We start from the raw sequence: 25,764 nt of genomic DNA, 5'->3' as shown, positions 1-25,764 counted from the left end.
ACTCCTTATGATTTGCCATACTTCACATCGTTATACATTGTCAATGTTTGTTTTCGTAAAAAAGTGCATTTTTCAAACCATGAACCAGTCCATTTAAGCTCATGTATTATTGAAAAGTTATGAAGCCAGCTTTTGTAAGTGATCCCCACTGCCCTTTTGCCATCATAGGTTCTACCCCATTAAACATGCTGTAACACTGCTATAAGAATACATACTAAATACAATCACATACAATCTGATGACACTTATTTAACAATAAGCTATAATAAAAAAAACTGCTATTTACATTTCAGGTAAAGGTAAAATGTTCAAGCTTGCCCCTGTACATTCGGATCGCTTCAGTGAACCGCACGAGCCATGCACGACACTATGGTATCCTTACAGACTGCAATGAAGGCATTCTTAAGGTGATCCAAAGCAGAATTTTAAGTGGAAAATATATTAGATATCTCAAATCTTTTAATAAAATTACAGTATGTTGATACACTTCGGACCCATGCATTCAGATGCTGATAGAACTGAATACCTCCTGACATGACCGGGATCAATATTGACATATTGAGATACAAATTCATCTGTTTTTCATGTTAGGCTTATAGGTTTACCAATATCAACTTATATTTTTTCTCCTACAGTTTTCTTCCATTGGTATTTCAGATGGCTACGGACCAATGCGATATCGGTGTGTTAGAGGTCACAGTTAATCTTGCGCATGTTGGCAACAACATTTATACAGTCACGTGGTGAAATATCTCATCAACCAGAAAAGGCGCAAGAAACGCATTTATCCCATATTATGGCATATGGGGCATATTTACAAAGCAGAGGATTCCTTCTAAATTACATGCCCACAGTTTCGTTACGGGAAGTAAAAGATAGATAACGTTGTGTACGTGTATCGGAACAGAAGCTGTCCTTGATACTAATAGCTATAAATAGGTTCGTGGTACCGAATAACACTTGTATTAAGTACTGATCTGATCTATCTTCTTCTTTTCACTTATCATGAAACAATTATTTTGGTGTTAAAAAGGGCTTACACTCCTTTCCTTTTAGTAGATCAGTGTGATGTTTGAAATGTGCAACAAGATGCCTCTGCAAGAGATTTAAGTAAACTACAAAATTAATAACTGTTAAATTATTTAAAATTAATTAACAAAGTTGCAATGTACCTTTCAATGTTGTTTGGAATTGCACTAATTCTTGTGATTTTTATATGTTTATGAATCTTTGTATTGTTATTAAATCTTTATATTGTTCCAAATTAAAATGAGCTATTTCTTGAAGTTGATTTCTTCATTTTCTTGAATTATTTTACCTGTCCCCTGCGTAATGGAGTGGCTATCATATCATCATTAGATATGAAACGCTACTGGAATCTTTATAGTTAAGAAAAATGTATGACTTGATGCATAAACTGTGCACAGAACCCCTGTACAATCCTACAGCGCTGTAACATGACAATGGTCTCTTACACGTCTCTTCTTGTCATTTTTGTAGACTTATTTTGTGTATTTGTCAAAGACAGGCTCTAGGCTGAAGCTTCCGGAAATAATTTTGTTCTTATTGTTTAATTATTATCATTTTGTTATCAAAATTGTAAGCCACTATTTGAGGACAATACTTTTCTTTGTCTAACATTTTTAAAGCGATATATTGAGTCAAGACCGCGATGCACTGGTTTAGAATAGTTATTATCGTAAGTACAGACTAATGTATATACATAACCAAATGCGACTTGATTTTGATAAGCAATGGATTAGTTTCCCAAGAAGGTTTTTGTTTTAAATATGTTTCGTACCAATAATAGCGAAACAATTTTTGTATGATTATTGAGTCTTCTGTTGTAAAAACTTGAATGCAGGTTTTTACAAAAAAACATTCGACGGCCCTCTTTTGACTATGTTCATAATTATATTCAACTCCCTTATCCATACATGATGATATGTTTGATTAAATTCTATTAACCAATGATCACGAGTTCGATTTGCTATGTTGATAGTCTTAAGGATAAATTGGACTCTTTTTCTGATCTAATTACCTCCAAAAACATTTAACTAATAGTTGAGTCTTTCAATTCTTAGAATAGCCTTATTTTTTTATTGGAAACTCTATATCTTTATAATTAAGATGTTTTATTTGTTCTTTATATTTAGTAATAATCTCTAAATGCACTTGTACAGGAAACATGTTTGCTAAATGGCACCAACGAGAACATTCATTGTTCTTTTCATTCTCACTATTAATTAATCTTCTTGTGCTTGTTATGCATTTCGGAAATGGAAGATAAGAATAGCTGCTTAAAGTTTTAAATTTAACAATATTATATGTTTATCAACATTTTCTATTTGTTTCCTCTAATTTCGTTGAGCTTGATTGTGACGAAGCTGATACCTTATATAATCATGCTCAAGTCCGTTTCCTGGGTAGATACCAGTACTGGTGTCCATTTTGAGAGGCCTGAAGAAACTACCCTTTGTATTTACACTATCAATTGCCCAACCAGAACCTTCTGAGATCCAATCGGAAATTCTGTTTAAACGTTCGTAATTTACATTCTGCAATGGTATATCTGTTTCATTCTCATCAATAAGGCGTTTAGCCTTTGATTGAAAGTAGCAAATGTTCTCTTTATCTTCATTTGGTTCAATAAATGTATGTATAAGTGCTACATTAAATCTTATTATACTATTTTTTTTTAAGTTTACTTTAAAGAACAATATATTTATTTTACATGGTTTCGAACTGTATTGTGGGATTATGTTCATTCGCTTTATTTTCATATACAGAAATAACTGTTCTTTAGATACTTCTTTTTTCTTATAACCCCTGAAATTATTTTTACTTTTAATACTTTGTTTAGTAGAGGCTAAGGTCATAAGCAGGATTAATGTTTTACTATTTCTCCCAACTTTATTTTATTACACTATTCATGTTCTCTATATCCAGATATATTTGGCATCTTTTTCAAATTCAAATATTTAATCAAAAACCGATTTTATTATTTCCATTTCGTGAAAATTTGTTTGCATCCATATTTTCAAAGTGTATGAATAAAGTTGTTGATAAAGCTTGTGCTGACCTGTCAATAATCCCTTTTTCTTTTCAATTTTTGGTTGACTCAAAAACAATTATCACTGCGCCTGCAATTCCAGTCGTTGATATGTTTTGGTATTTCTGGTAATAAACGCTGAAGCTACAATACAATCAAATAGCGACAGTATTATGTTTAAAGTCATGTATACATTACTTAATAGTTTATAACTCTATATATATGCCGAAACGTTTTTCGCAAAGTTTTCTTAATTAATTAAAAGCTCTCTGCATTACATTTTGTTGCAAAAACTAAATTGTGCTTATGATATGAGAGTAGCATGAGGGTGGAACAATACTGTCACAAGACTGCTTAAACCGAAAGTGCTGAAATTTGGGTGATACAACGTTATCTCTAAATCACAGTATCTTGAGGGTGGGTGGTCGATTTAGGGGCGTTTACATACTCTGGAAAATCATTAAAGAACAGAACGTACTGCTAGACGGTTATTTTTAAGAGTATTACATTTTGAACTGTATTTTCGTCAGAAGTTTATTCATACCATGGGACTATTCTAATACTGTTTTTAAATGTCAATTAACGCTTCTTAAAAAATATTGCCGACATTGGTATAAGAAACATTCAATTATGTATATTCATGAGTTTGTACTTGTGTTAACATACATATAACTTGACAAAAACATACGAGGCTTTTAAATTAAGGTATCCGTTTAAAGATCACCTTTTTCCTCTCTGTACGTATTTTTCACATAATTCAAAGCTTATTGAATAAAATATGAAAATACTATTAAAGTCAAATAGTATCTACTAAAAGAGGAACAACATAGCTTATTCCATGATAGCTTTTTATACTAATTGAGGTGGAATTACGTAACTGCGAATGTAAATCAAACCAGACAATTAAGAACTATACACGGCGTATTTTAAGGACTTGTGCTAGCCCTTGGACTTTACACAGTCGTGGTTATTTTTGTGCATTTTGAATAGTTTTATCAATATTTATTTTTCCACTACTTTCAATGGTATGGTTTATAGCAAAACTTCTTTGGTATTGGGGACAACTTGCAAGGCAACAAACAGGGTTATAAACACCGTCCATGGTAATGAACATAGCAACGTCGTAGAAAATTCATAAGGCAATATTCTGGGTTATTTAGGTTAGGATATTAAAGGTTTTCATCTACAAAGATTTGAGCGGGTATGTTGGGGCTGCAGTTCTCTTACTTATTTTACTTTTCATAGGACCGCTAAACTGGAATATTTCCTTTTGGTGACAGAATCCCGGATGTATGTATTATGCCATGCATTTTCAGCTTACTTAAAGTTGTAATTTTAACAAATAAAAATATAACTGCAATTACTTCAGGAGATCATAATTAGATATAAATGGCATTTCCTCAGAAACTAAGATATTCCTTTAAGGTCACATCTGGCCCCAATTTCTCAAAACTTCTTCAGCATAACAGGTTTAAGTCACTTATTTCAATTAGCCTAAACACATACTAAAAATGGATTTTAATAAATGAGAAATGTCTTATTGTCATTATTATTTAGAATATGTCTACATAATTTCTAAAAACTCTTTATAAAGTAAATAATACGCATTTTATAGAGCAACAAAAATAATGAGATTAGCTTAATCCTGTTATAAGAGGCTTAAGAAGTTTCGAGAAATTGGGGTCAGTATCAATTATCACTTCTCACATTTTGGGTTGAGAAGGGATCTAAATAATCACCAAATGATCTTTCAGTAATTGACATATTGTGTCAGTATTTAATTTGCTTGGAGACAAATAATTTCATTTTTTTATTGTTCTGATAAGCACATCCATAACCTTTCATCAAACTCTTTATCACATTTTAGGAGTATATAAACACATACATGTTTTCATTTAAATAGTGGAGATTTAGTTATGAAAAACGTAACAACTTTGTTTAACTTTGTGAAAGACATTATACTCTCTTTTTCTCTGTGTAAAATGTTGTGATTTACTTTGTGTGCATCTTAAACTGTGTGAACATTACTCAATGTAATTGAACGAGCTAATAATTAGACTTCTATATTTAGGTTAAACTATTCATAATACTCTGTTGTTTTTACTGGAATAAAAAGTGAAAACAAAATGGCGCAGCACGTTCCTTTTTGTCGGAGTAACGTTATGTGGCAGTCATACGCAATGTCGGGCTTCGGGTGCGAGGCGCACAATGCCGCCCATCCAAACTGTCGCATGAAATATGTATATTTACAGAGAGATAAATTGTATAATAATCAATACTTAGTGCTTGAAAAGTAACGCAGTTAAAGTACAGTATCATAAGAAAGCTTTCCGAAATTATTCCGAATATAGGTTTTGGTAAATGATGCTGAATTCAATTAAAAAAGAAGTCAGACATAACATAATGTAAATATTATATTTTAAGTAAAATTTAGCAAGGCTTTACAAACTTATTGGATCACACGAACTTATTTAACTCAAATACCTTTCTATTTAAGCTCAATTTTCATTATTAGGATTGGCATGATACCTGATATGCTCTTATCGTTACAGCATGTAAACATTACCAACCATCCGTGTTAGAGAAACCCCGTTTATAAAAAAACAACGTGTCGCAGTATTTATAAACAAGTTACATGTATGGGAAAGGGGTATTAAACGAGCATTTTATTTTGAATTGGATAAACTTAAGCACAAAATACGCGCATTGGAGTTAACATCAAGTACATAATTATGAGACCAACATTTTCAGAAATCGTGAGGAATTTATATGGAGCTATGATTTGCTAATTGGAAGATGAATTTATTTGCTGGTTTATTGAAAGTGTTTCGACAACTGACTTAAACGTCGCCCGACATTCTACAAATGATCGGGAATGAACGCCCTGAACGTGATCGAAAACGTAAGTTAAAAAATACAGTCTTAATCCTTTCCACCTGACATTTTCTTAGATTTTATTTTTGAATTATCAAACGATATTTGTCAAAATGTACCTTGTATGCTTAAGTCAGCAGTGGCTATTTATAACTCAAATTGGAGTTTGCTCCCTTTGATTGATAGACTTGAGATAAACAGATACTGATTGACATATATTTGTGCTCTTTGGGCTAGCGTCCACAGATGTATTATTTTCTATATAAACATAATCCTTTTAAATGTCCACCACCAAGGCCTGATGAAGGATTTCTTTTCGTATTTGGATTTCAGATCAAATGTCACTTTCCTATCCAAATTGCAGGATTCTTAAGACAAATGGCTTCTTTTAGATTGGACGATGCGAGCACTCGTCTCACGCTGAATCTCTGATCTTGTGATCACCTGAGGCATTTTCTGGTTGGATGTGATCTTATCTGAAGTTGTCATACGGTTACCAAAATCAAAGGTAGATGGTTAGGTAAGTCATATAGACCGCAGCATGGTGATGGACTCTTGCACATAAAGCTTTTTAAATTGCAGTTTTTTATACATTTTAATATCAATTATAAAAAATAATGTATTGTACGGGCTAAATGTTTGAAGGCTATTCTTATTCATATGAAACGCAGCATTGCAATGCACATATATATTTTAAGAGCTTTTAAAAGCAATGTATTAAATTTATACATAATTTCAGTTTAATAAGATACACATAAGTATCACATGGACTATTTTGATATACTGTTAGCTTATTATTTGTTATCTAATTGTTGTCTGGACCTCATTTGACATTACAAACCCAAAAGTTGAAATACACAAATAGCCGTGTCCTCCTGCTTGCACCGAGGATATTGGTAAATGATTGTTGGTGAAACAATTTGTTTTTTATTTTGCTTTTGTTGACAGACCGATGAGGCAAGATGCTAGAGACACAGCATTAGAATGCCTTCGGTATCGTAGTTGTCTCCCTCTACTGCTGCAACGATAAAGTTCTGCAGTTCAAGGAAAGGCAGGTATTGATCGCAGTTACAAATGCCATTTGTTACCGGGGCAGTTACAAATGTAATTTGTTCCGGGGGGGGGGGGATATTGTATTGCCATTGAACTATTCAGCTAGCGAGTAAGTAACGCATTTACATTATTTCAACCAAAAAGCTGGGTGTCTTATAAGTTTGATTGAGTTCAGACTTTTGCATTTAAAATCTTTGATAAACTAATGTGTGTCTACATTACAAAGTAGTTGATATCTAGGCTATTTCTATGCGGTACTCATTTCTTTATGCACTAGGATGTAAAACAAAGTACAATCTACCTTGTTTAGCATAATAATTTCCAGTTAAAGGCTGAGTTCAGTGTTTTAAAGCGTGCATTAATCACTGCTGTACTAAAGAGTTATAACAAATAAGCTTAGTTTACTCAAGTTGCAGAAACGGATAGAAAAGGGAATATGTGGAAGCCGACTACTTACATTCCTTTTAATGATTGACAGATGGGTAGGTATGCTGATGACACAACATCGGGCTGTGACAATCCGAAGCATCTCTAAAACTGGTGTCAGATAATTTGATATTCATTTTTATAATTAGATCCCAAACAACATGTCATTTTCATATTTAATTTACATTAACACGATTCTTTGTTATTGTTATTGTGGCATGCGAATGTTTTCTTTCAGATAGGTTTATACGTGCAACCGTCCATTACTGAATCTCTGAACTTTAGATCACACGAGACATTTTCTGGTAGGATGTTGTTTTAAGTTGCCCGGACGTCAATGACCAGAGGTACAAGTGCCCAAAAATGGTGAGCTTATTATCTGCAATAAAATGGTTGTATCAGATCTATATGAAGCTGTTGAACCGGAACTTCACAAAAACTGATATCTGTCCAATTGTATGCACTACTTTGGAGAAAATCATCTCTAATCGAAGACATTGATTAATACATGTAACTAAGTTCGTAAAACATAATTAAAATGTTCTCTATGGTATTGCTTTTTTGACTGACACACTGATAATCATAGCGTTATACATAAACACAACATTAAATTCGATAAGTTGAGGAACTACTGATGTAGGAAATTAACTTGAGCTTGAGGGAATGGTTAAAGTAGGGAAAGACATTCATCGTGGGATTGTTGTGTACACATGTTTGCAAATTTAAGCTACCAACTGGCTAAGAACTATCAGTTACAAGTTCGAAGAATTTGGACATCATTGACAGTGTCATTTAATTGCCTGAAAGTTTCTTGTTAGACCGATACTGCTTTCTTCCCACCAATAATGTCTACTTATGCAGTGTCTTGTCCTTAATAGATTCATAATTATACGCAATTTCCTGTTTACTTCAGTATATTTTATACTTAAACGTTCCTGTTTCACTTAGTTATCATATTTGTTGAGAATAATGTTTCTTTTGATTACATTTTTAGTAAATCTTGTCCTAATGTTGAAAGCAGTGTTGGGCTGCTTGTACTACTTGGTTAGAACACTTTCTAATTTAGGGCCATGGTAAATAACTAAATTCATGAAACATTTTTTGCAGTTTTATCAAGTGACAGAAACGGAGTGGTATGCCGAAACAAGTATATCGGAATGCCACAAGCCTGGTATCTGCTTTGGTCAAATGGCAGTTGTTTCCCTTGGGCTGCTATTAAACTAGTGAGCTACAGGTTGAGAAAAGCAGGTATTGTATCTGGTTTAATTTATTGAAATGTAACCATGCAACCAGGCTGGTCTGGCTAAGTACTAACAGTTATACCTGTACTGTACAGCCTTATACCAATTAATATGTGTCATTAAAAACTGCAAATATATTTAATTCAGTATTGCACCTGCTGGTTTCATGCTTACTTAGGGGCTATTGGTCTAAATAGAATTTTACCCTTTGAGCAGGTTTCTTATAAAATGTGGTTCAATAATTGTTGAGGCTGGACTGGTTATGCTGTCTAATGATTGTTATTTTTCTGACAGGCAAATACAAATTGACGTACCACGCAGAGATCAGCTCTTCCTGACAGTATGTGTTCCACGGTTATCCGGTATTGACATGAATAAAAAGTATGGCTTTGTAACACATTTGGGACACAGAATACTTTTTAATGTTCAAAAAAATAATAATTACAGTATATACCACTGTATTACAATATAAGCAAAAGTTTACAAAATTGACGGAACTGCTTATTCTGCTTTTAATTATAAACACACAATACACCTAATTATTAGCATATCATTTCATCTGAAATCTCAAATGATCGGTAGGCGGACAAAATCCATTAGCTCCAGTATTAATACTTTTGTAAAGACAGCCAATGTGATATGGGTTTTCTTTTAGATAACTATTGGTTTATCCATTACACAGATTAACTTTTTAGGGAATCGATTGCAGTTTTGTCGTAAAACTTTGTAATTTCTATTTGTTTCTGTCATTCTTTTAAAGACACAGAGTTTCTTCGCAAAAATTTAAAGAAATTGGATTATCACAGATCCATCAGGTTTTATATTGACGCTTCTTAACCTGAATTACCCCCTTAACTAAGACCAGTTCTGCTGTTGATGTTAAACAACAGTTTGTATCGATATATCTCACAATTCTCGTAATAAATACAGCATCGATATTGGCTATTGGTAATCCAAATTGCAGTTGCCTCCCTTTGACCATAATTTACATATTTCAGACACACAAATTTTGGTTGCAGTTTTAATTAACATTTTTGGACTATTCTCTAGCGTCAGCAAATATACCCCCCACCGAAGGGCGAAAGGGATACAGGATTGGTGTGTGTGTGTGTGTTATGTAGTGGGATGCAATCTCGGCAGTAGTGTGACTTGAAAAGTCTTTGAGATATTGAGTTCAAACTTCATAAACAGATTTATGTCATTTGAGAGGTGCAATACAATTGTCGTACTGACTACATATAGGTACAGAACGTGAACAGTGCTGATAGCTGTGTCCATCAATAGGATAATGGTTAATAACTTAGTTTGTAAAACATATTTAAAATGACGGACGGGTAATTATGGCGATATACAAAAGACAAACCATTTAAAACAGCAAACTAAGGATCAGTGAAACCGGCATCACTGCGGACGTTAAAAAGATCATCTCAAGCTTGATGTATTGGTTACAATAAGAAGTGCAATTTGTCGGGGTATATAATGTAACCTTTTTTCACATTTACGCTAGGGATTGGCAAATCATTTTATTTATGCTTGATTCCCACGAATAATTGCTTAATGTTTGTTGTCATTCTCATTAAAAAAATATAATAATACAGGGTTGTTGTTGCTTTTAAATTAATTGTAGGTAAAATCGTTATTTTTCAGATTGATACGAGCAGACCCTGATCTGAAGGTAACTATGGGAGCATTATTGCGACATGTAATCATAGTGTGTCCGACATCAACAACAAGCAAAGGTAGATATTGTTTGAGGATGAAACTTACAGTCATTTTTGCATAATATAACAAGAATGAGATAAATATGAGTACTATTTAGCTGGTAAATTGAATGAAAAAAGATCAAGGGTCAGGACAATAAAGGTGTATACGTGAAAAATATTTATATTTGTATTGAGAACTAAGGTAGTTTAAGGACAAACTTTCGAAATTTGCAAGGTTGTGTTATTCTGAAAATCTTAATCTTAAATATATATTGGGAATATATGTGTTATTTATTAATTATAGAAGGATAATAAGGCTAAAGGACAGATGCTAGAATGAAGCAATCCTTTAAATATTTATTCAATGGCAATCTCTATGTCGTTGAAAACAAACTCTCAAGTATTGCCTTAGACACGGCTTTTTACGCTTTGACCCAACATTTATTAATAAAGATCATTTAATTGCAATATCAGTAACAAATGCCATTCTGACCAAACCATTTTTGATGTGATTTAAGACCATAATATGGTGAAATAAGTTCAATATTTTTTTTTATATTGGGGCTATAACGATTTTATAAATAAACAGCTGTTGCATCGTGTGTTTCTTTGTGTGTGCTTTACCATTCGGTCCTGAATGGTCAACAATGTTAGCAGATTTAAGAAAGAATATTTGTTGACTGAATTTGAATTGTAACCAAATGTCGATGTTTAAATATTGTTGGCTTGTTGTATATCTTACTGTTGTGTTAACATCATTTGAGGTTACAGACAAACACATGAACTACACTGTTTTCTGCGTTTACCTTCTTGCACTATTTCGGAGACAAGCGTTTTAGTACATGAAGGGTAATGGTTAAAGACAACGTTTGTGAAACTTTTAGATAGTATTTTGTATGTTGTGCGTATAGTGACAGACCGATCCAGCATCACACTTGTCTCAGTTTGATTGTTTACATAGGCAAATCCTGCAATTTGTATACAAAAAGGTATTGGTTGAAGAATCAATAGAAGTTTGTTTTTTTGGTTGAGGGTGAGTTGGGTGTGTGTAATGTATCGCTTTAGAACTTTTAAGTTAGACACTCAATAACGCATTTAAATACTTTTCACTAAATTTCCGAGTATCTTTTGAAACTGCGAATCGATTGAATGAAAGTTGAACATGTAGGAAGGCTGAATAGGGGGTTTATTGTCTTGCATAGATTTTGCACTTTGAAAGACTCTCTTCTTAACTTCTTTATATGCGTTGTTTCATGTAAATGCTATTGCTATTTGCGATTGATTTTTCTGTATAATTGTTCGATTTTAGACTGGCTAATACGAGCAGACTTCGCATAATAAATCCCTGATATTGAGGTCCCAAAACCAAGAGACGTTTGGGCAATACTATATCTTCACATAGGTGCCTTTGGAACGCATTTGTCATCTGCAGTTCGGAAAAAAGTAATCCTTGAAAGTTGTACAAAATTGATAAAAGCACTAATACTAAGTGTGCTACATAACCATAAGACACCCATCAGTTGACAATTTGATTTGGATGTTTTTTTCTGAAAGTTGAAGAGCCAAAACTTATGTCTGTATTGAATTTGTGATAGGGTACGGCAGCAATAAGTTGAAAGTTGCAACGGCAAGTCAGTGAATGTTTTGAAATATCTTATTGGTGATATATAGCAGGTTACTCCTATTAACATACAAAGTGTTTGTCATGGCTGACCTTTTTAATCGTGTCACCATTGGCTTTTATGTTGTTATGTCGATTTTTAAAGATAAATATCTCAATGACATCTGCTATAACGCTATAAACTGCAAAGCTATCTTTCGAACTAATTCTTGGCCGAAATTCGATTCTACTCCGCACTTCAAACATGATATATTGTTCAAATTTCAAAATAGTTAAGTAATTAAAAAGAAACATGTATTTCTCACTGCAATATAGTGTTACTAAAACCCGGTTACTTCAATTAAATGATAATTTGATTGTGCTTATGACACAACAATTCAATTACACTTAATCTTATTTTAGAAAACGAAATTTATTTGAGTTAATTCCAAATTCCTCATATCTGGCAAACTTCTCCTTAGGAAACCCCGAGCGTCATTCACCTAGAGCTGAGTAAGAGACATAGACTCACATTCTTTGGAGTAAGAAATATATGCTTCTTATAAAAACACAAAAACTACAATGGAGCATCACTTTGCATATTATTTCAATGAAATTAGACAAATTATCATGATGTAATAACAACGTAATAAAAAATTCCTAAAATATAGGTACCATTTGAATGAATTCACATCATTGTTGAGTCATCTGATGATATTCATTATGTCATGTCGTTATTCAAATTATCCTCACATCTAACGAAATGTTCTAAACAAATTCAAGTGTGATAGATCCCAAATTTAGAAATTTGGCTGTCATATTCATCTAATGGTGTAGAGCCACCAACAATCTCAAATAAAGAAGCAGGTGTCCAGATAAATGAGTGAACAAAGAAATTGTATCTTTTACAATTAGCATATTATTAATTGAGGCTCTTTTTAAATGTTTTGGGATTAATCAAAATGAAATATATATTCCTTTTGTAGCTAAGTAAACTCCATTGTCAGCCATTAATGTCTGATCCTTCACAATTAGACCTTAGATGGCTAACACTTTTGGCATTTTTCAGAAAAATCAGTTGTTTCCCATTGAATGCTGTAACGAGAATATTCTGAAGTTATTTTTAAAGACATTCATATAATGCTTGCATTTAAAATTGACTTTTGATTGCTATGCAGGGGTGGGGGGGGGGCGTTGGTGGAGATTGTTTTGCATGTAAGCTCACGACTTTGGTACTCATTTAAATACTTTGAATAAAATTGGTGGTTGTCTTTCAAGTCAGATATAACTATTTCTTAGTATTTTTTTTCCCAAATCAAACAAAATGTTGTAAAGAAATTCAATTGTTATAAATCTTAGATTAAGAAATTAAGCTGTCTAAGTGATATTATGGTGTAGAGTCACAAACAATCTCAAACAAGTAGCAAGTGTCCAGATAATTGAGTGGTCAAAGAGATTGTTACGTGTATTTAAAATATTTGATGAATACCTGCAATGCATCTATTACATTAAGAACATTTATAATCAAGGCTAGAATGACATTATTCGGATTAAATGAAATGAAATTTACCTTCCTTTTGTAGCTGAAAAATTGCAGTTTTAACAATTTAGGTCTGATTGTCCAAAATGGCATCAGATAGAAGCAGTTGTGCGCCTTTGAATGTTGTAGCGATAGAAATCTGCAGTTTGAAGACAACCAGATATTGCTTGCAGCCAAAACTGACTTTTGTTAATGGGGATGGTTGAAAGTCTATTGCTTTTAAGCTCAACACTGAGTAACCCAGTTAAAGACTTTCAATCATATTTGCGGTTGCCTTTCAAGTAGAAAATATATCTTTAATTTAGTAATTTAATGGCGTAGAGTTATCAACTTTCTTACACAATTGGTAAGCGTTTAAATAAGTAAGTAAACAAAGTGATAGTTCTGTGAATTTAAAAAAGTGGCTGACGGACTGCAACATGTCTATTATAGTAATAACAATTATAACATAATGGAAACAGTAATCATATTTGCGAGTATTGTGATTTAAAAAAAAATTAAATCCTGTGAAGCATTAGGATTTCCAGTTTAGACCGTGATTTTTAAGCTTGAAACTAATATCAAATTGTCGCTTTTGTCATTTTCTTAACACAAAAATGTTGGATCTTACTTAGAAGACATACTTAATGTTATTTCATGCTACCCAATATTCTTGTACTACTCATTGTGCACATACAAGTGGTCTTCTAAGGAAAAACACCGCTTCTTATGCAATAAGTCGAATGATAATATTTCTTTTATATTTGACAGATGGTTCGGTGCTGAAGACACACCATCGGGGTGTGACAATCCCAGATAATGTCAGTCCGGAGTTACAGTTGTCTTTGCGGATATAAACAGTACGCTTTGCAATTTGAGAACAAGAAAGTATTTAATAATAGTTAGGGCTAACGGGTGACAGGCTGTATTGACTCAAAATGTATTGGCCCGGTGTATTTAGTGAATCCTTGGTGAAGCCATTTATAGCATTAGATGACCTGTATTGGCTGAAAAAACTGTCAAACATAAAACTGAAAGCACATTATTGGTATAAATCTAGTACATACATACATATGAGTGCAGTTGATGAAATAAATGAATTTATTTGATTTATATGTTACTGTTTTCTTGTAATCATTATTACAAAACTGCTATTTACTTGGCTATTTGCTTTATAACTTTGTTATAATATTTGACTCATTGTCTGTTATTCAATTGGTCAGGCTTCAGATCCAGAACTGGAAACGAGCAGATGTATGTGTCCGGACCCATGCACGCTATTTAAGAAAAACTATTTCTGATCGAAGGTAATCATTTACTTTGTTAAACATATTTTTCAATTTTCTTAATTGTATGTATTTTGACATATTATTGGCGGCATTGCCGAAGACACAAAATCGGAAAGTGATAAGCTTTTATCAATCAATAAATCTGGCACCGTAGTAATCTTCCTTAGACTGAAGTTAAAAAAGGTTCAGATATTGGTTGTGGTTAAGCTCAAACATTTATTTTAATAAACCTTGACGCGTAATGCTGGGTTCCGAAATAGAGTCTAAGTAACCTTTCTGTTCAACTGGGTTTACGTGATTGTTGAGGCTAAATATATTTATTTACTGTTTATTGTTTCTTTACAGTTAGTGCGATTGGTTTCTTTTCGATAGATCAATATGAGGAGACGTCCCACGCTAAATACCTGATTTAGAGGTTACATGACGCACTTCCAGGTAAAATATTGTTCTGGGCTGTCCGGCATTTACCAGAAGCACCGGTAGATTGTAAGATACATAGTTTGCATTATGGCCACGTCTTACCACCAAGAAATCACATGTGGAGATCTTCTGGTCGTTTAAGGGTGACCAGTTCACAAAACAAAGGGATGCATTTTCAGGTTAGTCGCGTCAGTACGTTAAATAATACATTTGCCCACGGATTAATAGCTGACTTCTCGCCTAAACAATAATTACACATTACATAGTTTGTTGCGGGTTCTTTATTTTTTCTGGTCTCAATTGAGTTATCAGCGATATATATTTAACTTTTTACTAGTAAATGATGTGGGTTAGGTGTAAACATTTGTTTGGAATTTTCTTTATTACTAAAACGCTTTATTGTTTACGCAAAATGTCAAGTTTCCTGAGCTTAAAAATGTTGTCTAGTCTTAATTTAAGGCTGCAGATAACTATTTTCGAAACACACTAACAGTTGTGTCCATCTACCTGCATTATTTTGGAGACAAGCCTATTCTTGACATTGAAAGCAACTGTTCACGATCCCATTTATAACTTTATGCGAAAGAAAACCTATAAAGTATGGTTGCTCTGTTTGACAGACTGGTAGGAGATATACTGGTGACATAACATTGGTATGTGAACGACATTCGGTCTATCAAAAATAATCACATTTATCTCCCTTTGACCGCATATTCCGAAGTTTAACGACAAGTAGGTACTAGATGCAGTAATTACAATTTTCCTGCTTAACAGACCAAGGGGTGGATTGTTTAACATACTTTTTACCAAATGGAAGGTGTCATTAATTGGCTAATATATTTAATGTAAGCTTAAAAGTCCAGAATATATACTTAAGAGGCTTTAAGATTGGTTTTATGTTACTTTAATTTCTTTCCTATTAAACCAAGTGTATATGATGGTTGTGTTGTGCATGAGATTGAATCTTTGGTTCAAATGCTCTCTTTTAGGTATGCCTATACACGCAGATATTTCACCCTTAATTACTGATCAGGATGTCTTACGAGACATTTCCTGTCATAAAGTCGTCCTGAGTTGTCCGGTAAAAAGCATTGATCTGTACTTAATTTTGGCTTCAGCATACCTTCGGAGCTGCTATCGTCATTTGCAGTTGAACATGCATCAAGCTATACATACATGTATAAACTAAGATACTCTAGCAAAATATGTGTTGTAATACATATGACATCCATAGGTTGACGTTTAGATGTACACATTTGTTCATATGGAACCATTCTTCAATTGATGTCCAATAACGGTTAAAGGTTAAATAAATCTCAACATTTGACATTCTGATACCTATGACATATGAAGTTTAGAGTCCAGTAGTTTCACAAACGGGTAACAATTGGACTTTGAGGCTGATCAATTTATTGTTTCTTGCGAATGAATCATTAGTGCAAATATTCTCTTTCAGAAATGCCAATACTTGCGAATGGTCCACACTGAAACACTGATCTCGATGTTACAAAAAGCTTTTGTTGGAAGGATTTTATCCTGATATGTCCAGCGATTACTTCAATCACACTAATCTTCTTTGGTCACAAGACTGCTTCAAACCACTTCATCTGTAACATTACAGATTTGACAATTACAATATTCTGTAAATATTTTACCATGATCACAAATGTGTTCTTGTTATGACTGAGTTTCGGCGGTATGATGAAGATATTACATGACAATGTGACAGGCCTTTGATATGCCAGTTGTCTTCCTTTTAATAATAAAAAGGGAAGGATAAGCAGCTAGCTTACATCTCTAGAGTTTCTAAAAATTGATGTGACAAGGCAACTCCGAATTTAACATACTACACTAATCATTTGTCACGAGGTTTCTATGTCGTGGAAGTTATCCATCTGAACTTCTCCTAATCTCGCATACAATAGTTTAATTATAAATAGTGATACTCCTACTAACCAATTACACACCATAGTCTGGTATTTGCAACCTTAAACGAAATTGGAAAGGAACTCCATTATCTTCTTTGATGTTAACACTTCACAATCGAACGGAAAATAGTATTCCTCTATGTTAACAGAACTATTGTAAATATTCTTTGATTAAAATGTATAAGGTATCTTGTTTTAATAAGTGAAGTGTATTTAGAGCACTTACAGCCTGTTTGAATATCGTTATTTGTCCTTTAAAACATATGTTATCTGCATAAAATGTATTCACCTCTTTTCATGCATGTGTTGAGGGTAAAAAATGTATACAGCGATAATCCCTTTCTTTCGTTCGGAAATATGTCATTTTGGTTTACTCTTGAGCTAATATGCACTGTCTAAACAAATGTCTTAGTGGCTGTTTTCTTGGTCTTTGTTGCATTGATTTAATGTTATGTGTGGATGACAACTAAAACTAATGAACTCTTCATGGCTGGATACACTTTTAGATGTTAGAGTTTCTCTCTTTGGTATAAAATATAAGTTTGTGCAGCTAGCCTTGCATCAGGGCTGGTGCCTGTCATGAGACTAAGGACAATTGTGGTTAAGTAGGTGCATATTGAGTCAATGGCTGTTTCCAAGGCAATATTCAAGTTTTATATACGAAAATGTTCGAGGGTATAATATGCATGGCAACGTCCAGGGGCGTTGCCCATAGGCATCGTTCAATGTTATTTTCATAGCATTGTCCGGTGGATATTCCCTAGACAGTGTTGTGCAAGAGCAACATTATGCACCAAAGCCCACACCCATGGTAATATGTTAGAGGCAATGTCCGGGGCAATTCCCTTAGCAATGCCAAGGTTTATTTACATAGCAATGTTTAGGGCTATTCCCAAGGCAGTGCTGATGGTTAAAGATATGGCAGCGTCTGTGAAACCCTGACATTGTGATATAACTACATTGATCCATTTTGCACGTAAAATGTGTTGATCTATACATTGGTCAAACAGGACTCGACTTTGAACTGTTTAATTGTCACTCAATATAAAACATGAATGTTGATATAGATGAATAGTTTGTTGTAATATTGTTCACGTTTTTAAAATGCACACTATTCAGCTTTAACTCCTCAAATAGATAAAACATTAACGTATAGTAAATTATTCTTCCCTAGTAATTACAGTTTGACAACTGTTCGGCAGTGAACCAATTAAACTCAATTCATATTGGCAGTAGATACATGATCGTGATATATTCAGAACAAACTGCAATATTTAATCATTATGAAGAGTGACAGCGGTTAAACCTTGATATATCCGTTTCCATTACAAACAACTCAATTACCAGGTTTAAAACTATGCACGCACACAAATGATACTTGTCAAACAACGTTATATGAATCAATATGAGTACATTGTGCAACCATTATGTCGGGGGTATTGATGTCAACTTTCGTTACGATCAAAACAAAAATCGGTTTTGTAGAAAAATAATTACACGTATTATTAATGTTTATGGTATCAAACTAAACACTCATGAAATTATTATCAATATAAGATTAAACTAATACTTAGATTGTTTGTAAAGAAAGGGACACTACTGTGCAGGCTAAGCCATGTGTAGAAAATTCAGAGTTATGACCAAAAAGGAGTGATTCCCTACATAAATATGAACTCTGATGATAGGTTTGATACTCGTACTAACTCATGAGCAATAACTTCCTGTCGTGTTTATGCCGTGTATTTTGGGTGTCTTTTATTGTTCCACTCTGTACTGTCGAAATCGATGTCAAATCGGTCGTATTCGTAGCCTTTTTTTAATTGATTTTTTTGCAATAAGTTAGGATGCTAAGAAAACACAGTTTGAGGAATTATTCGTTCCTTAATATACTTATTAATCCTAGAGTTCATTCCAATGATATAAATACAAGTATGTTGAGCTATCCTTGCACCAAGTTGAATTTAAAGACTGGTGCTAGTCTTTAAAGAAGGTGCATTTTGATTACTTCAATCAATATTCAAATGATGTTATTGGTAAGGTATGGTTTAACAAACGTTCTCAGACAAAGGTCGACAAAGGCAACAATCAAGGTTATTTACATAAAAAAACGCAGAGAAATTTCCAAAGCCACGCACAGGTTCCTGAGAAATTCCGAAGACAGCACCACCGATAAATATATGGCAACGCTCGGGACTATTCCAATTGTAACGTTCATATGCCCCAAAACAAACTCCAGATTTATATGCATGAACATGTCCGAGGTTACATGTATGACCACGTCCGGGGCATTTCCCAAAGCCAAGCTCAATGCTATTAAAAGGGAAACGCCCAGGACAGCTTTAAAGGCAAGTCGCATTGTTTTAATGTTCGAAACAACGCCCGGCGTGATTGCAAAGTCAGGGGATTTCATATTGCTAGGTCAAATGTTTACATACATTTAAACGTCTGGAGAAGATCTCAATGTTAGACCAACAGTTCTACACATGCCAATGTCAGAGAGAATACTTATAAATCGTATGAAGAAGGAGAGCGGCCAAACCCTGCTTGCGCTTTTTCATCTTAGTAAACGACCATGTTTAAAACCATGCACGTACAAAACACACTCAAAATATCAATTTTTTATATATATATTGGAACTTTGTCATCATTTGATGTCTTTTAAGGGATCAGCGAAAACCGACAGTAATAATGGCGCTTATTTACGTATAAACAAACGGACCCCATCTTGGATGAAAGACTTACTATTAATAGTGGTTCTATTCTTACCTTTTTATAGAAATCGTTGAATAACCGAATGTCACTCATGCGTAATAAAATGAGATTTAATCTTATGTTTCGAACTAATATACTATCAATTTTATGGGGTTATTTTCTACCGTTTCTTAGACATCGGAAAACATCCGAAATCACTCGTGCATAAACACTGAGTTGTTACCTTATGATTCGAACATAGTCGTGTTTTGTTTTTGAACGAAAGGGTTTGGCGAGTAGAAACATATTTGAGAATAAAAAGGAGTTAAGATCAATAATGCACGATATTGAGATTTTGGTGCCGTTGGAATCGTTTCATCGAGCTGATACAACACAAAAAATTTAACGTTTTATTTCCTACGGATTCCCAAAAATCGTCTAATACCCGAAAAACATTCGTGCGTACCAATTGAGTTTTCTCCCTCATGTTCCGAACTGAAATAGTCATGTTTGGTATCAATTGGAATGGTATGTCGGGAATTGTCTCTAAATATGAAATCACTCGCGCGTATAAAGCACACTTTGTTTCTTAAAACAAATAGTCTCTAAGTTTGGGCAAAGTGTTCTTAATCATCAATGAGTCACCTCCATGAGGTTTCAACCTCCATTAAAGTCCGTCTACAAAGCAAACGTCGTTTGAAGGACCAAACTTTGAAATGTTTATAAAACAAACAAATATTATTTAGTTTTGAGGTTCAATTTTTATCAAGCATAATTCATATATCCGTTGCAACATGTAAATCTGTAATAAAAAATTTAGAAATTTTTACGAAAGAAGATTTTATCAGTTTTCCACTCAAAAAGCATTTACGTTTTCCCAGAAATGTCTAATAAATGCATATTTGGATAGAGGGGTCGCTGCTCACTCTTGTCAAATGATATGTAGCCAAGGGATGTTAAACTTAATTATCAACCGCCTGCTGCTTAAAAGCTTGTGACGTTGTACACTCTGTTTTTCTGTAAATAGCACGATTTTCTGCAATCTTTGTTTACTCCTGATCTCTGTTTTTATCGCGTGTATATTGGCCCAGTATTAAACGTATTTAAGAATATAAAGGTCATTACAACATGTATCATATGTGATTGTGATTATTCCAGCTCCTTTTCTAATATATTCGTGTAGACGAGTAAAAACGAGTTTCTGCATATTCATGATGATTGTGTTTGATGATGCGCCTGTGACTGTAAAAGCTTCTATTGCTGGCTGGGTGTCTTGAAGGGTAGCTGCGGATGGAGTATCGTTCCTCTTGACAGCTGCGCCGTTGAATTTGCGTGCCTCTGGAAAGGCATTTCGAAAATGAGATGGTCTTAGAAAGCTGCTGCGGGTTAATCAGTGGGCCTCTTGAGGAGCTGTTTCGGATGAGTAACATGCTTCTGGAAGACGTTCTACTGCCACGTGAGGACAGCCTACGTCTAAGAGAGCTGCTATAGGTGGATGATTGTTCAAATATTGGAGCTGTTGCGTCTACGAATTTGTCCTACAGAGCAGCTACGAGTAGATAATTGTTCTAATTACATGACTCGACCCATTTTTGGAGGTGATGCGTAGCCGTGAACGAGACAGGCTCTAGTTTTATTTCTAGAAGGTATTTATCGGCGAGCGAATCAGACCGCTTATGTGAGATGATGTGTAGCCGCAAGTTAATACCTTTAGTGAGATATTTTCTGTGAGATGCTGAGTAACGACGATCGAAACCGACATATTTCGAGAGACGCTGCGTAGCGTAGAACGAAGCCGACCTTTTGTAGTATTCTGCGAAGCGGCGAATAAAGAGTTCAACTAGCTGCTTCAGATTGGATTCCTTTCAATCCATTTTTGACCACAAACATTTGCTGAGAGCTCAAGTGTATATCTAACTCAAGATTATATCAAATTTAAAACAAATAACTTCTGTTGGTCTTAATGGATACATTTTTCAATTAATCATGACGAGATATTGTGTTTCTTTTTATTATCCCATTGCATGAATAACCTTACCATTGACATCATGAAGTAACAACTTAATGATGTGTATCTCTTTGTAAACACCTTAATAATCACCATTGTTTAGACTTTAATACGTCTAAAAAAATAGTGGATTTGTCGAGATTTAAATATTGCCAATAATTTACAAGCACAGGTCAATCTTGATTATCGACACAAAGTGTACCAATCCGTTGATCCAAAGCATTAAACAATTTGGTATCGCATACTCATCAATTATGACTACCACATTTATTAATATCTGTCTTAATAATGGGTACTAAATAATACATCATCTTGCTTTGTAGAGGACGGTCTTGTGTGTGTTTGACACAAACCTATCAAACCGATTAATCGATTGGATGAAACAAAAGACTTAGCTATGCCATTACGATTTGGCTATTGATTCAGTATTATATTGCTGCCTGCATACAAATACAAATGCCTGTGGTGCCGTGATTGTATAATATTTCATCAAACGATATCCCAGTCTGATCGAACAACAGTCAGCAGTTTGTTTTATTTGATCAATCCCATTTCATTTCAGAATGTTAATTGTTTCGTCGGCACAAAGCATAATAAATGTCATAGCGTCGCATATTGTATTAAGGACATCCCATAAACTAATACAAACAAGTAAATTTCAGGATTACTTTGCCCTCGAAAAGTCCTTGGACAGCAAATAAATCTTACAGTCTGCGATATGTTATACAATGTTTTGTCTCAGTTTAAACATCTTAGAAAGAGGTTGTTCAGTAGTCAATGACATATTTCTTCCTAAGAAATCATACATTGCAATAATGTTTGTTATAATCAGTCAATTCAAATAAATTTAAGAGCAACGAATGCTTATGCACTTTCATATTTCTGTCCTATTTCTGCAATAAATTCATGCTGCACATATATACAACATAGCATCGTAGGCTTAAATGAGAAAGATGAAATAAACTATATAAAGTGTCTGTGTAAACAGACATTCGTTTTCAAATTATACCTGTAGCATTTAGAAACTACAAAGTGACTGTCATGAAATGGCTGTCATCAAAATAAACAAAAAGTTGTTTAAGCTTTAATTAAAGACTAAATATCATAATTGTCATTTTGGTCTAAAGCGTCATTTGAAACAGACCACTGGGGACTCTTATAATGAAATACATTTTACAATAACCACTAAAGCAGATACAGATTAAAATGTGTATTCAGAGGTCTGTGTTGGAACTTGCAATGGAATAAGATTTGTCAAGGTAAAGGCACTTAGGTTACTACATCGAACGTCCTATGTACTCCTATTCGAAAAGATGATCATAAATATGTAACTAAGGTTGTAAACCCGGCTGTTAAACGAGAATTAAGTGACGCATATCACTCGAGTTCCTTTAATGACTCAAACTTCGACCGTAAAAGTGTCGCTTAGTTTTAATGCGAAGCGGAGGGAAGTGCTTGTCTAAATAAGTATAAAATGTAGATGTGGTTATGACGCAAATTGTTAGGGGATATTAAAATATTTTATTCATATTTTAAGATATCGCACACTAGCATTTAAACATATTCATTTGCAACAATTAATGATGTTCTGAATTGTTATTAAAGGGCAATAAAACAAATTTGAATTATAATTCTGAATCGGTTACTTTTATCTCCCGTTAATGTGTTTTGTTTACAGGTAGTACCACTCAAATTCTCAAGAATATTATTAAGGGATTTACATTAAAGGCTTTAATTGAAAGTCATTGACTATACATTTATAACATATCTTTAATTTGGAATCATGTCAAAGTTTTTTTTTTATATTTCTAATCTTAGATTGTATCTTAAGAAAGAAACACTACACCTCAAGCAAAACTGATTAGAGAAGTCAGAGTAAGTGGCAAAAAAGGAATTATACCGCATACATGTGACCTCTGACGATCAGTTTGATACTCTCTTTCGTTTGGCCGTGTGTCATTTACGTGTACATTATTCTGCCACTATTAACGGTCAATATATAGATGTATTTTTGGTTGTATTATTAGACTATGTTACATTTATTTATAGTTATAAGTCTGAAGGTGAAAATAAACAAATTTTTGGAACTCTTATTAGCTGATTTGCCTTTAAGATCTTAGAGTTCCTTCCCTTGATTTGAAATGCAAGTAAGTTGAACATGATGGTGTCAAATATTGACACATTTTCACATTAAGAACTTATTGCGCCTTAAGAATAGTCATTTTCTTCTATAAGTGCTCCAAATTATTGTTGCTAGAAGTGTGAAGAACATTACTTTCCTTGGTACATTTATTATTGAGCCCATTTGGGAATAAAGCAGTGGTTTCTATTGAATGTGATATCATTTCGAATAGAATTTTCAAGTTTTGAGGTATTACCCAAGTTGATTCTGTCTCCAGAATCATATTTTGTATTTTCATAATATGCCTGAATGACATGAATATGTGAAATGAAACTTTGTTGATTTTTTTCCTATATCTTATCTTAAGGTCTAATTTCTGACTTACCCAATCTGTTTTATCGTACCTTTCCTATCAAATTTCATATAGCGTTTGTCATTCTTTAAAGGTGCATACCAAAATCTAAACAATTTATTTGCGAGAAATTAACCATGACTCACGAACAGCAAAGCAAACTGGAGGAAGAGAGAGAGAGTGAATAAACTATAGCGTACATATCTGTAATATTGTATTGTTAATAGGGCTGCTTTGCTGATAAGCACAAGCTGTAAAAATAAGCGAGCAATGCTTTTGTAACAAATTTGCGTGTGGTGAACTCACACTTATCATATCATCCATCAATAAAAGCAAAATTAAATGCAAGAATGTGTCTTTCAGTACCTCTCTACATTGATTTGAGAAGAACATAAACCTGAAAACGATTTCGAGCACTTCACAACAAGTAAAATATAATTTTCCCTCACGCAGAAATGTATACCAATCTTAATAAAAATATTTAGCATATAATTACACTTTGAATGTACTTTCCTTATGACACATTAAACTGTTGACAGCATGATCATGCCTATATTTAATTATGGAGCAGAAATATGGGGTTCTCATAAAGCCCCGGACATGGAAAAATATATTTAAAATTTCTTAAACAGGTATTAAAGGTGAGAATTAAAACCACAAACGCTTCTGTTTATGGTGAGCTTGGGAGGTTTCCCTTAGATATTGCACGTAAAGAGCGAATAATTTATTTAGGGACTGACATTATAATTCACCAGTCAATTGTAACCACAGCCCCCCCAGGTCCGGGGAATAGCCGGGACTTTGACTTTCGGTCCAGCCGACCCCGGGTAAAATCCCCTCCCTGCGGGGACGAACTGATGGTTAAACCCCGGCCAAACGCCCCCGCACCCCAGAGACTCTATATAAGGCCCAATCTTGGCTAAATTTGGCCCTTTGACAAAACCACCGCGGTCACCCGGCCCTGCGGGACCACCTGGAAAGTAAAAACACGGCCCTTTTCTCCGGCTATCCCCGGTATACCCCCGGACCTGGGTGGGGGGGGGGAGCGTGGATACAATTGACTGGTGCATCCATGGGGAGACTTATTTAGGGATATAACATTGGCATACAATTATATAGTAATTAGTTATCCTGACATGTACTTTACACAGAATCGCTACATGGTGACAGTTACTCTGGGACGGACATTAAATTTACAAACACTATACTAATAGTATTTCAGACATGAACATTGCAAAGACACACACCAGACACCCTTAGGGTGACTTAATTAGGGACAGACATAACACTGATATACAATACAGTAATTAATTATCCTGATGTGTACTTTACATAGAATCCCTACATGGAGACAGTTAATCAGGGACGGACATTACATTAACACCACTATAGAAATAGTAATTCTGAAATGAACATTGCAAAGACACACACTATGGGGAAAGTTAATCAGGGCCTGTCACACTAAATTGACATACACTATATAGAA

At 34.0% G+C, this 25,764-nt stretch overlaps 1 long non-coding RNA gene across 9 annotated transcripts; it reads left to right on the top strand.

Annotated features, from left to right (window-relative positions):
- Window positions 1-5,641: 5,641 nt before the first annotated feature.
- On the top strand, window positions 5,642-17,731 carry LOC128240649 (uncharacterized). 9 transcript variants are annotated; one of them, XR_008262242.1, is made up of 12 exons: window positions 5,642-5,954; window positions 6,319-6,446; window positions 6,875-6,981; window positions 7,644-7,771; window positions 8,513-8,653; window positions 8,941-8,986; window positions 10,294-10,385; window positions 11,659-11,792; window positions 14,240-14,328; window positions 14,692-14,775; window positions 15,103-15,356; window positions 16,634-17,731. It is a non-coding gene; the product is annotated as an uncharacterized LOC128240649 (long non-coding RNA). The 9 variants fall into 9 exon arrangements; XR_008262237.1 differs by having other exon boundaries at window positions 8,941-9,027; XR_008262241.1 differs by lacking the exon at window positions 11,659-11,792.
- Window positions 17,732-25,764: the final 8,033 nt, after the last annotated feature.

The sequence above is a fragment of the Mya arenaria genome, chromosome 7 (genome assembly GCF_026914265.1).
Source record: "Mya arenaria isolate MELC-2E11 chromosome 7, ASM2691426v1".
NCBI classification, from domain to species: Eukaryota; Metazoa; Mollusca; class Bivalvia; order Myida; family Myidae; genus Mya; species Mya arenaria.
This window is presented reverse-complemented; position numbering and strand designations above follow the sequence as displayed.